The sequence below is a fragment of the Ammospiza caudacuta genome, chromosome 3, assembly GCF_027887145.1.
Source record: "Ammospiza caudacuta isolate bAmmCau1 chromosome 3, bAmmCau1.pri, whole genome shotgun sequence".
NCBI classification, from domain to species: Eukaryota; Metazoa; Chordata; class Aves; order Passeriformes; family Passerellidae; genus Ammospiza; species Ammospiza caudacuta.
Genome location: NC_080595.1, coordinates 55,686,329 through 55,698,463, shown reverse-complemented (window position 1 = coordinate 55,698,463; position 12,135 = coordinate 55,686,329). Strand labels below are relative to the sequence as shown.

At 42.6% G+C, this 12,135-nt stretch overlaps 1 protein-coding gene across 8 annotated transcripts in view; it reads left to right on the top strand.

Annotated features, from left to right (window-relative positions):
* HIVEP2 (HIVEP zinc finger 2) overlaps positions 1 to 12,135 on the top strand; it is a 136,973-nt gene that overhangs the window by 75,681 nt on the left and 49,157 nt on the right. For all 8 annotated transcript variants that reach the window (XM_058802484.1, XM_058802482.1, XM_058802489.1 and 5 more), the window contains one exon: positions 8,981 to 9,078. The gene's annotated coding sequence lies outside the window, so the exon portion shown is untranslated. The remainder of the gene's footprint in view (positions 1 to 8,980; positions 9,079 to 12,135) is intronic.

Sequence of the window (12,135 nt, the reverse complement as noted above, 5' to 3'; positions counted from 1 at the left end):
GCTTTTTTCCACAATGCCTCTGTGCTTTCTTTGGTCCATTTTTGTTCGTGTTTGGTGCTCCATGTTGTGTCATCTGGGAAGAGAGATGATGTTTGCATAATGTGTATTTTTCTGGAGTTAATTTCTGAAAACATTTGTACAGTTGGCAGCACCTTTGGGGCAGGGACAGATTGCAATCTCAAACACAGAACAAGTCAGTGCGTTGACAGCAGCTGGAGGAGTAGAAGAACAGGTAGAGCCTGGCCCTCAGTGCTCCCTTCCCCACATTCCCCACAGCCTTTTTCTATGGGGACTTGCTTGGGAGCTTGGCAGAAAGCAGCCTCAGGCAGCAGAGCATAGTTTAGGGCAGGCCCGTGGTATTTGTAATTGATTTTGGTATCTGCAAAGGCAGATAAGGCTCCTTCATCTGGGGAGAAGGGCAGAAGCAGGCAAATGGTGCAGCCTGCTGCTGGGCATAAATTCCCCATGACTGGTTCCAGCCCTGCTCTTTGCAACAGGCTTTTCCTTTCCCACTTGTCTGCAGTCAAGGAATGCTCCTGGGGATCTGTGCTTGACTGGAAGTCATCTCTGTTAGATTAATGATGCTTGCTAAGACTGAAAGAAATTTGAAGGAAAATAATAGATTTCAGATGGTGTTAGAGGCTGCCCTGTTACTTCAGTCCATCAAGGGAAGACCCACATTCCTTATCAAATGATCCACATTCCTCACACTACTATCAAAGTAGTGTGCTTATTATCCCCGCTCTTTCCTTGTTGCCACGTGAGGAAATTGAAATGAAGAGTAGAAATGCCCATTATTTTTCACTCTTTTTCCAGCAGATAATTTCCCAGTTCACTCTGTATAAAGGCTCAGTGAGGCTCATCAGCAATGTATGTACACAATTTCCTATGGTAGCTTCTTACCTCACTTTTTTTGTGTTGACTCCTGCCTCTCTGGTCCCTGTAATCCATATGTATACGTATATATATCTATGTCCACTCCAAGGATATGTCCCATGGCCTTTTTAAAATTTGTTTTTGCTTAACTGATTTATGGATGAGTTAAAAAGATTAGTATTTACATGCATGAGTGACAGTTGATTAACAGCTGAATTCTACCTTCTTCCAGCCTAATGAGCTCCAAAGGTAAATCAAGGGAAGTTTTGTGGAAAATCCTCACTCTGTGAAAAACCAACATTCAAAAAGATGCACACTACCTATTCACTTTTGACTTGAGCACATGCTTTGCTTTGCTGAATTGACTTTACTGATTAGAGATGGAATTAAGTGACTTGCTTAAATGACTTGTTTAGCTGTGAATGAGGTTGCATAATTTCTCTGCTGGAGCTCTTCTCCCAAATTAATGAGAGTAGTAGGCTCAGGCCACAGGGACAGAGAGGGATGCAGTTGTAACGGGCAGGATAAGTCAATTAAGAATTATGCCCTTTGTATTGTAAAATGATATTTTGTTTTTTCATTACTGGAGTTTCAAATTGTGGTTGTGAATTGTAATCAAGTGAATATGGTTTCATGGGGCAAGTATAGCAAAATATTTTTGAGCAGCTATAGGAATTCAGCTAAAAGCTCTTGTGTAGCTGTGTCCAAGCTAACTGCTGTTGCACTGCCTTGTTTTTCAGACTCTTTCATTCTTTTGTTGACACAAAAATCATTAGAAAACATTCACTGGCAGCCTTTAATAGCATATATTTAGAACGTGAAATAAAGAAGCCAGACATTAGTGATGCACCATAATCTATTAGTAATCTGTTTAACTCCACTCCTCCACACATGTAAGAGAAAAATAGAAGTTACTCAAATAAAATGGATATTTTTTAAAAATCCTCACCTTTATGATTATGCAGGTTTTTTTTTTCTTTAAAGCACCACCTATTTTTCTTTTTCTGAGATCGCAAAATGTGAAAAATTGCAAACAAAACTGAGGAGAAGTTCAAGTTAGCTGTGGAGCCAAAAGTGTGATTCAGTAGCTGAAAATATCTCTGCGCTTCATGCATCAAACTCAAACACTGTGCTTTGGCAACGCCCCCTGGATTAGAAGCGGAGTTTGAGGTCATTCCTCCTCCAGCCTGCCATGTATGGAGAGAGCCCACGCTCATGACAAATTACTGAGCAGAGTGACATCAGTGCAGAGGGATCTTGCCTCACTGAGGAGCACCAGAGTCTTCACTGCTGTCTCTCTTGGTAGTCTTAAGACCTGGAGGACCAGAGTGGAGGGGCTGGGAGAGAGGACACTTGAAACAGTCCCTCTCTAGATGTGGCAATTACAAGGGATAGTGAGGTCGTTTCCTTGTCGAGAGGTCACATGATGTCCAGCAGAAGTGCTATGAAAGTGTGTGCTCAGAGATGGTTTGGTGGCCCAAACCATCAGATTTTCAAGAAAAATAGTCAGTTGCCAGTGATGGTGTTACACTGGGGCTGCCAACCTGAAACAACAATTGTGTAATCCTGTGCTTTACAAGCTGTCTCTGCAACTGTCTGAGACTGATCTCAGCTTATCTGGGCTAAATTCAGAGTGCCTTGAGTGAAGTCTATACTTTTAACTAACACCAGACTCATTGAGCTTCTAGTTTTATTTTAGAGGGAGCCTTAGCTTAGATTTTGCAGATAACAACCAAAACTCTGTAAACAGACCCTAAGTCCTTAGATTATTTTCCCTGCTGACAAAATTCTGTTGCTTACAGAAATCCCACTGTTATCCTGCACAGCTGACCCTGTTGTCAGTTTCTTGGGAATGAGTTAGCTTTCACCTGCTGCTGAGATTGTTCAGCCCTATGGCTGTTACTCTGCCATGGGCTCGATGCTGCCATGGCCTTTCCATGGAGATGGAGATAGTTTTGACAGCTAGGTGATTGGCATGGTCTAATGGGATACTTGCCATATTGTAGCCTACCTGCTTAGTGGCCTTAATGTCTGCTTAGTACCTCTGCCTCAGTTTCTTCACCGTGCACCTTGCTGCATTGGTTTTCCCCAATGCATGGGTGTCGTAGCAGGGTAGTCATTCAAAGAGAGAATGGAAGCCAAGGCCACTCAGTGTGGGAGGTTCCTCATGATGATTTTGCCAAAGTCTGTTGTGCCAAAGAGCATGTTTGGATCCCATAGAGCATGAGCTTTACCTAGAATCCTATCTTGGGCTTGGCTGAGATCTGATGTTTTCGTTTTCCCTGCCTACTCTCGGAGGATCTCCAGATGTACTCCCATCTTCCTGCCAGCTGCCCGCACAAACAGCCCTCTTGGCAGCAGCAGGCTAGGCAAATGGGTTGAGCAATGTGTGTTTGAGGACACTGTGTCAATTGTCAGCTTGACCATTGTCTAAAAGCATCAGACCTGGTTAGTGAGGGTGCAGGTCTCAGCTGGCAGCATCCAAACCGTTATTCGCAGTGAGGTTATGGACCTGTACTTAGGGGGATGTGCTCTTGCTAATTTAGCTCCTGGCTGAAGTGAAAAAAAGTAACCCAAAATCATAGTTTCAGTGGCAGCAGCTAAATAAGCTCCTGTGCAGATTGGGGTCTGAAGATAAAGGAGGTAACATAGGGAGGCTCCCAAGAAGTAATTAGGTTCTTGGTTTTAATAAAGTGAATTACCTATGTGTAAAGTAAACAAAGTTCATAGATGTTCCTTTTAGTTAAATTTTGTTTGGATTGCAGAACCCAAGCAACAATAGAACCAGCTCCACTGACATACATGCATTAGTAAATATGTCTATTTTTATTTATATAATATGTACATATATGTACATATGGATATATACATATATTTATGTAGATAAACACTTATATATGCACATAAATTTATGCATGTACAAATTTGAACAAACTGAAATATTTCAAAGATTTCTTTGTGCTCTTTGCATTGAGATCTGCAACATGGTATTAGCAGGATACCAAAATGAAGAAAAGCTGTCTATAAAAAAGATTTAAATGGGCTATCATAGTCCTATTGAGAAAATTGTGGAAAACAAAAGAAGCATATATATATCGAAAGATAAAGCAGGCTTCAAATCCCTTGCTGTTTTAATAATGAAGACAAAAATGTTTACAGCATAGCAACATTTGATTCAAAAAAAGAATTCTATACCTTTTAGTTTGGAAGTAGTTCAAGATTTGATCCATTAATTTTATCTAACTGGTTGTAGGCAAACATATTTGTGCAGTATCGGGAGCTGCCAGAATGACCTGGAATTAAGAGGGCAAGGGTAGGGTTGCTTTAAGTATTTTAATTCATCTATTCAAAGATGATTTGTGTGAACATATTAAGAACACCCGTAAACTAATGGGAATAATTTTCTTCCACTTTTTCCAAATTCAATTGCATATGGTATGATTGCATTTGATCAAGGCATGAACATCATTTCACAGATGATTGTCTTCTGGCATTGATGATATGAAGTCAATTTAAAGTATGACATTGCTTTTACCTTCCTTCTCTTCTTCAGAATACTTTTTTGCTTCTAGCTGCCATAGCTATCAAATTGTGTGTATAATAAATTGTGTTTTGTTAGGAGAGCGATAACTGTAAAATATTGCCCATTTGGAGAAAAAGTGCTGTGATTGAGATTGATGCCTGGAACTTAATGTATCATAGCTGCAATCAAACAAATTTTAGACTTCTTATTTCTCCTATAACAGATGATAATTCACAGAGTTCTATGAACCTTCTGAGTTTGGAAAGGAAAAAGGAGCAAAAAGAGAAAAATGAGAAAATTAAAAAATTAAAATATTTGAAAATCCACTCTGACTGGCTTCACACTCTATACATATTAGAGAAGTTTTTGTGGTCAATTCATTGCATTAAGTAAGAAAACATCTGTAAAGAGAGAGCTCATGCAAGATGGCTCCAAGTGAGAGATTTGCATATAGCCCCCCTGTTTTGTGTTACCCGCCATGAATTCAAGTTGATGGTCAATGCACTGCAGAAGTGTGCACATTTTTCTACCCATATTGCTTAACTCTTCTTTAGTACAAATTATTCTGTATAATCCTAGAACCTGGCTGCAGCTTAATGGTACCTTACAGACCTAGTCAAAATGAGGCTTTAGGTAAATTCCCAAACCATGGTTAGTTACAGACTATGCTGGAATGCTATCTGCTGCAAGCCAGTTAAGGAGTAACATGGGCATGGCTTTATTAGCCCTTTGTACTCTTGAAGCAATTTCACCTGTTTACTGTACTAATTCAGAATCTTTGAATAATTAGCAGTAAAATATTATCCAGTTGCTTTCCAAAAATTTTAGTTTCTGATTAAAATACACAGGAGATTTCTGACTTTTTTTTGCTTTGGAAGGTGCACAGGAATGTCCCAGTCAACCCCCTACCCTCAACTGACCCTACAGTGGCAGTTTAACAAATATTTAAAAAGTGATATAAAGCAAAGATCTTGCTGTTGATCCATGACATTACTTAATTATTATGATCAGATGATGCTGATGTCTCTGTTACATTTTTGTGTCACCACTGAAGGTGTAGTTTTATGACTAGAAAATAGTTACAGGGGTTGTCAAGGCTGCTAGGAGTCTTTCAAAAGCAGATGGTGTAAGTCATTATCAGAGCACCTCTGCCTGTGTTTCCAGGTCCTGTGTAAAAGGCTATTCCCAGAGCGTTTGAGAGGCAAAGTTCAAACTGAAAAAGCTCTTCCAAACAGTGAGACATGCTGTGATTTTCATACTCTCATTTCCCTTTTGATGAGCTTGTCTATTCATAGTCCCAATAGCTGCCAAACAACTGCAGAAGAGATTAGGAGAGTCATGACCAGGTGTGACCAAATAGAATCACAGAATCATTTAGGTTGGAAGTCCAGCTGTTAATCCAGCACTGCCAAGTCCATGAGTAAGCTTCATCCCCAAATGCCACATCTGCATGTCTTTTAAATACCTCTGGGGATGGTGACTCAACCACTGCCCTGGGCAGTCTGTTCCAAGGCTTGACAACTCTTTCTGCAAAGAAGTTTTTTCCTAATATCCAAACTTCCTCTGATGCAACTAGAAATAATTTCCTTTTGCCCAACAATTTGTTAGTTGTAAGAAGAGACCTAGCAACTTATAAACACTAGAAAATGCTTAGCAGTGGTGGCTGCATTGCTGTCTGTCTTTGGTGGGTAGGCATTGGAGGCATGCTTGTTTTCTTCTGCAGCAAAGGAACAAAGGATCGCTCAATTTTTTACAAATATGGTGATAAAAAGAAAAGTTCCTGGTTTTGCTATCCAAACAATAACTCTTGAGCTTTAATTAGGCAGCAAAATCCTGTTTGAGGACACATGAGTTATCTGGGCTTGTTAGAGACTCTGCAGATTGGCTGTTCCTTCAGACTACTTCCCCTTTGCTAGAACCAGTGCTGCTATGAGGTGCTAAGGTAGCAAGGAGATGCACTAGTACTGCCAGGATGAAAACCTACTGTCCTTAACTAGGTCTTGGTTTGAAGAATATTTTGCGTCCTTGTAAGCAATGATTAAGTTTCTTAAATACCCAGAAACTGATACAGCCTGAATTTAACAGATCAGATGCTGGAGTATTTGAGGAACCATGTTGAAGACAGTGAGGTTACCACAGCAAGAGGGAAGACATTGGACATATTCCATTTTGCCCTAACTTATTTTAGCTCAGTTTTGAGCTAAAATAAGTTAGGGCAAAATGGAATATAGTGTTCCTCATGGATTTCAATTTAAACCCTCTCCATGAAGCTGGAGAAGAAGAAGTGTGAATTTGTTCTATAAATGACATCTTTCACTTATGGCTTTATTCTCTTTTCTTGAAATTCTCCTCTGCTTCTGCCAGGATGCCATAGAGAGGATTGAGTATAAATGAGTATAAAAACCCTTGTCTTTAGGTTGCAGATAGGATAAACAAGTTCATGATGCATATTAATTAGAAATAACTGTGCAAGTGTAGCCAGCAGCACTAAAACCACTGCAGCCTGTGAAAGTACAAGGAGATCTGCTTTAGGGCTGGAAGGTATCCATGCCACACCAGGGGGAAGAGGCTACAATCCAGATCACTCCTTGATCCTACTGAAGGATGGGAGAATAAGGACTCATGACTTCTTTATTGCTTTACTTTGCTTTTTTGCCTGGGACATTTTTCAGGTCAATTGTAAAAGTAGTGATTGAAATGCTGGCCGTGCTAAGTACAGAGTTTTGCCCTTGAGTAGAGACGTGCCAAGGTTTCACCAACCGATTAAAACCATATTAGGCCCTGTCTGTTCAAAGGTTCAAAAGTGGTTCCTGGCTTCACATCCAGATCATTTCCTAGAAAGCTGTAGATTGGTGTGATAAAGTGCCAGGGGCTGCAGCCAGAGCATGTGTTATTTTATGCACTCAGATGCCTGTATAGACTGCTGTTGATATTGCTGGTCAATAACACATTATCATTTACTATTTGTTTTTGTTGCTGGTAGCAAACATTGCAGGGAAAACCAGCATAAGCATGTCCATTTATTGCCAGCCAGTTCCAGCCCTGTTTTACCTTTCAGCTTTTGGCACCCTGTTTGCACTGGCTCACATCTGTGCTCTGCTAGCAGTGGAAGCACCATGTATTGCCCACACCTCAGAGCACAGGTTCCCTGCTGGAAGCAGAGGGAAATTTGCTTTGGCTTCGGGGTATGTTGTGGTCAGGCCACAGGCACAAATCTGCAAGTTAGGTGGGCTAAGTTTGAGATTTTCCTGTCCAAGTCCTCTGACATGCTCCTCTACCATGACGTGTAAGGCCTTGAGGAGCATGTACCTTCTGCTGTGGTGGCCTGATCACCTGAGATGGTAGCCAGCCAGAGCCCAGTGCCACAGCCAGGGCAAAAGAGCAGGAGAAGGGGTGACATGAGCTGCACTTCTTGCTGGGACCCTGGAGTGCTGACCTGTGCAGGAGCACATTCTCCTGGGATGCTCACACTTGTTTCCTACCCGTCACATTGCTTGGGATCTCACATGTGGGTATTCAGGGATGTGGGGAAGCCTGAAAGAAAGTGCCCTGAGCAAAATGCATGCTGTAGTTGTCTTTCACACCAGTCTTTGCAAAGTCAGAACAGCCAGGCCTGTTGGAGTATGTAGTTCACTGAATACAAGATCACTGAAGGTTTGTTGCCTGAGTATTAACAAGGTGGGCATTTCAGTCAGCTCTGCTGTGTACAAATGAGATCTGAGCCTCCAGTTCCCGGTGCCTTGTGTGTCTGCCCCAGTTAGGGGTATTCAATAACCCACTCCCTGCAAGGTGTAAGCAAAGCAGCCTGTGGCTGTCTAACGTGTCTGACACATTAATGAACATATCTCCTGGTGCTCTGTGCCTTGGATGCACATACACTCCTGCACACATGCCTACAGCAGGTCTTTTGTGTGCAGAAAGTGCTTTCTTTGTGGTCTTTCCCAGAGTGCCATCACATGTAAGGAGAAATGTAAGGATTATGACTGTTTTTCACACTGTATGCTAATAACTTACTTTCTAAAACAAACTAGCATCATATGGAAAAGGGAATTCCTATAGGTGGTCTCACTTTTAAAGTGCTAAATAGGAAAGAAGCAGGATGAAAGATAATCACATTGCTCTGGTTCAATAACAGGAATGTATTTGCATTTAATTAAAAATTATGTGCTCTTAAGTTAGGATTTGGGCATGATGTTTTCAAAATGGGACAGAAATTAGGCAGAACACTTGGAATGACAAGGCCTAAAAGACAATTCATGGTTTGTGCTTACCCTGCTTTTTGTATATATCATGTTTGAAAATATGTCATTGTATGCACCTATTGGCCTTGTATGTCTATTGTTTTCACTTTGACATGCATTAGTTGATGTGTATTCTAGCCCACAGCAAGTTGGAAACCACAGGAGAGCTACTGATTGCTGATGCCACATTGCTCTGAAGGCAGCAAGAAGGACTGTGACAATCTCTGAAGTTCTTACATGTATTGATGTAGCCAACACCATAAAGTCAGGTTATAAAATCAAACAGCAGGCTGAATTGATCACAGACTTTAAAAATCTTTAATATTTGTTTTCCAAACAGGTGGAAGAGAGAGTCAACAGCCATATTTGCTGGAGTAGTGAACCAAATTGCTTTGACTGGAACCATTACTCATGTGCACCTTTGATGGCAGCAGCCAGGTAGGAGAGCAAAGGAAGGGTGGTTTTGCATGAGCTGAGGGAGTGGGTCTGAGAGCACAGTTTGTAATTCTGAAAAGGCTTCATGTGGAAGTCACCCACATTCAACTCCTCATTATGTGTCCTTTTGTTACAACTGAAGCCAGCTTTTGCCAAAATTAGAGACATTTCTGTTTTGGGGCAGGTTTTTGTTAATTTGGAAGTGATGTCTTTGTTTTGTCCACATATTTGGTTTTCCACTTTCCCTTCTTCTATGCAATTCTTATATCAAATATCCAGGGACTCCACTTCTTGAACTTAACCGAAAAGTGTGCTTGTAAAAATACAGGAAGATATGGTGGGTGAGGTTTTTATATCTGAAATGTCTGGGGGTGTTTATTTACTTTGTCCTAAAATATAAGTTGGTGATTTATGCTTGACAATCTTGCCATTTCAAGTGCACCATGGACAGTACTGTTCAAGGTTTCATTTTTCCTCTGGGTCTTGAACACTTGGGCATTTAGAAACTGCAGTTATAAAAGTGCTAATGTTGTTGTATGCAATAACACCCAAGCTTAAAGTTAGTGGATCCCCAACAGAGGTCTTACTGTGGCATCAGTTCAGAAGACAATTTATCTTGTCAAGAAAAAGTCAATTTTCAGCTACTGATTGCAGCACCATGTTTATTAGGGTTGGTAGTCCCAAGATGGTCAGTTTTCTTATTCACAGTCTCAAAAACTGTGCCTATATGCAGTAATACAAAGTTACTTTTCTTGCTGTAGGAGACCTGAAGCACTGAGAAACTGCTCTCATCTTCTCGCACATCCTTGATGGTCAAAGAATTGTTAGCCCTTAGAATTTATTAAGGCAAGCTTGAAAGAGTGAAAGGTTAAGGAAAGTTTGATCTCTCTCATTGAGTTTCTTTTTTTTTTTTAATTATCCAATATTTATCTTCAACCTTAGAAGCTAGGTGTATAAGGAAGACCCTGAAGATTCTCATGTGATATCACGAGCACATGAGGTGTTCAAAGAAAATACAGAACATAGAGATAACCGCAGATTTTTCTCAAATACAGATTTGAGATAACCGCACCAGATTTTTCAGGATTATGTAAATAGTGTTATAGTGTTGGACCTATGTTTCGTTCTATGTATGAATTCAGTGAAAGAAGGGGTTAAATTGAGAAGGGCAATCCCTTGAACCTTTGCTCAACCCTGGAACTGATCCCAAATATTCTGCAGTCCACAATGGTGCTATATGGGATATCTCTTCTTATGGATCCCTCTCAGGGTCCTTGCAATGGGGGTCGTGGGTATCTGCATTGTTCTCTCTCCCCCCTGCAGCCTCTGAGAGCAGCCGAGATGTTTGTGTGCAGCCTGGGATCAGAGTTGGGTGGGCGAGAGGGTGTGAACTGATGGCTGTCAGCAGGGCTGTTACCCCCGCCAGAGGTCCTGTGGAATTTCTGTTTAAAGTTCAGCAGGAAAATAAACTGTCCTCATGCACCCCTGAGCTGTGTTGCCAGTTTGGAAAGCATTAACAGCGTGTGAAATTTATAAGGAGGAGTAATGGAACACTGCTGGAGTATGGAAACCTGGCCATGTCCTGACTCACCAGGCAGGATTTAAGTGGAAAACGGAGAACTTTGGCACACAAGAGTATGGCTGCCATGCTCTGAAACGGGGTTTTAGCATACAGCTTTCAGGTTTTGTCAGCGTGTAACTTAAAGGCACTTGTGTGCATTGGGCCCTTTTTGCCGTGGCTCTTGTACAGAAGAACTCTCCCCAGTAATGTGTCAGCCGATTAATAGCACACTTCACTTTTTGTTTGGAACAGTTAAATTTTAGAATAGATGCTCTCAATTCATGTAGTTCAAACCAGTGTTATTGTAGCTATGATGATATGTACCACTACCTCGTGTGCTAAGGATATTAAGGCAAGCACTTAATACTGGTAGGGTAGTAAATACACTGTGTGAGCTAATAAAAGGCTCCCATGAAGAAATGGAACCCTATTACTGCCTACTGTACAGGTAAAAGCTTGCAGTCTGATTCCACCTCTAGGCACGGGGTGGTAGGAAAGGCACATTTGCTCCAGGGACCAGAGCATGCAAGGCTGCCAAACAGTCTCAGGCATCCTTCAGGGAATGTTTCCTGCAGCTGAGCAAGATTGCAAGCTGTGGTGTGGAGGACTAGCTGCTTTATTTTGGCTAGGAATCCTTTGAAGATACTGGTCCTGATTCTCTACTGCCTGAAACCTTTTGCTATTTATACCTGGGTAAAGTGAATGCCGAGCGAGCATAAAATACCACTACGCTGGTGCTAAAGGAGCTGTTATCCACTTTGCCCAAATATAAATGACTATGCAAAGGGTGAAGCAAGTTCAAGGTCTCTTTGTTGTGACATTGCCCCTAGATCCTGCTGCTCATTGCTGACAGCATGAATAGACCGAGGCTGAATCTTCCTGTAGGTTTGAGCTCGAGATGTGCAAACTCGGATAAGTGGGAGCACCTGCTTCTGGTCCCGCTAGTATCCACAGAGGGGCAAAACACGTTTCTCCTTTCCCGTCCCGGAGGCGGCCGAGCAGCGCGGCTGGACAGCAAATCCATGCGGCAGTTCCCTGACAGCCTGTGCCGGGCTGGGGGGATGAGACCCGGGCAGGCCCAGAGGAGGCGGGAACGGGCACGGCGCTCTGCAGGCTCGCAGCTGCGGGGCACGGAAGGCCGCGCTGCCGAGGCAGCGGCCCGGCGGGCGGGGGCGGCCGGGCTGAGGGAGGAGAGGCCGCGCCCGGCGCAGCTGCCGCTGCCAGCCCCGGGCCTCGGGCAGCTGCGGCACCCCGCTCATCACCCTGCTGCCGCCGGCGGGGCCGCGTTCGGCTTCCCTTCATTGCACAGCGTCCCCACCCCCGAAAAACCGGAACCAACCCCCAGAGCCATAAAAATCAGCGCTTGCTTAATGAAATCGAACAACTTCATTCCCCCCCGCCCAACAACATGTGGCCGGTGCAGCCGCAGCCGGCAGTGCGCTGACATCCCGCCCATGGGAAGGAAGGACACGGTCCCTGAAATGCTCTGGCACCGAGAG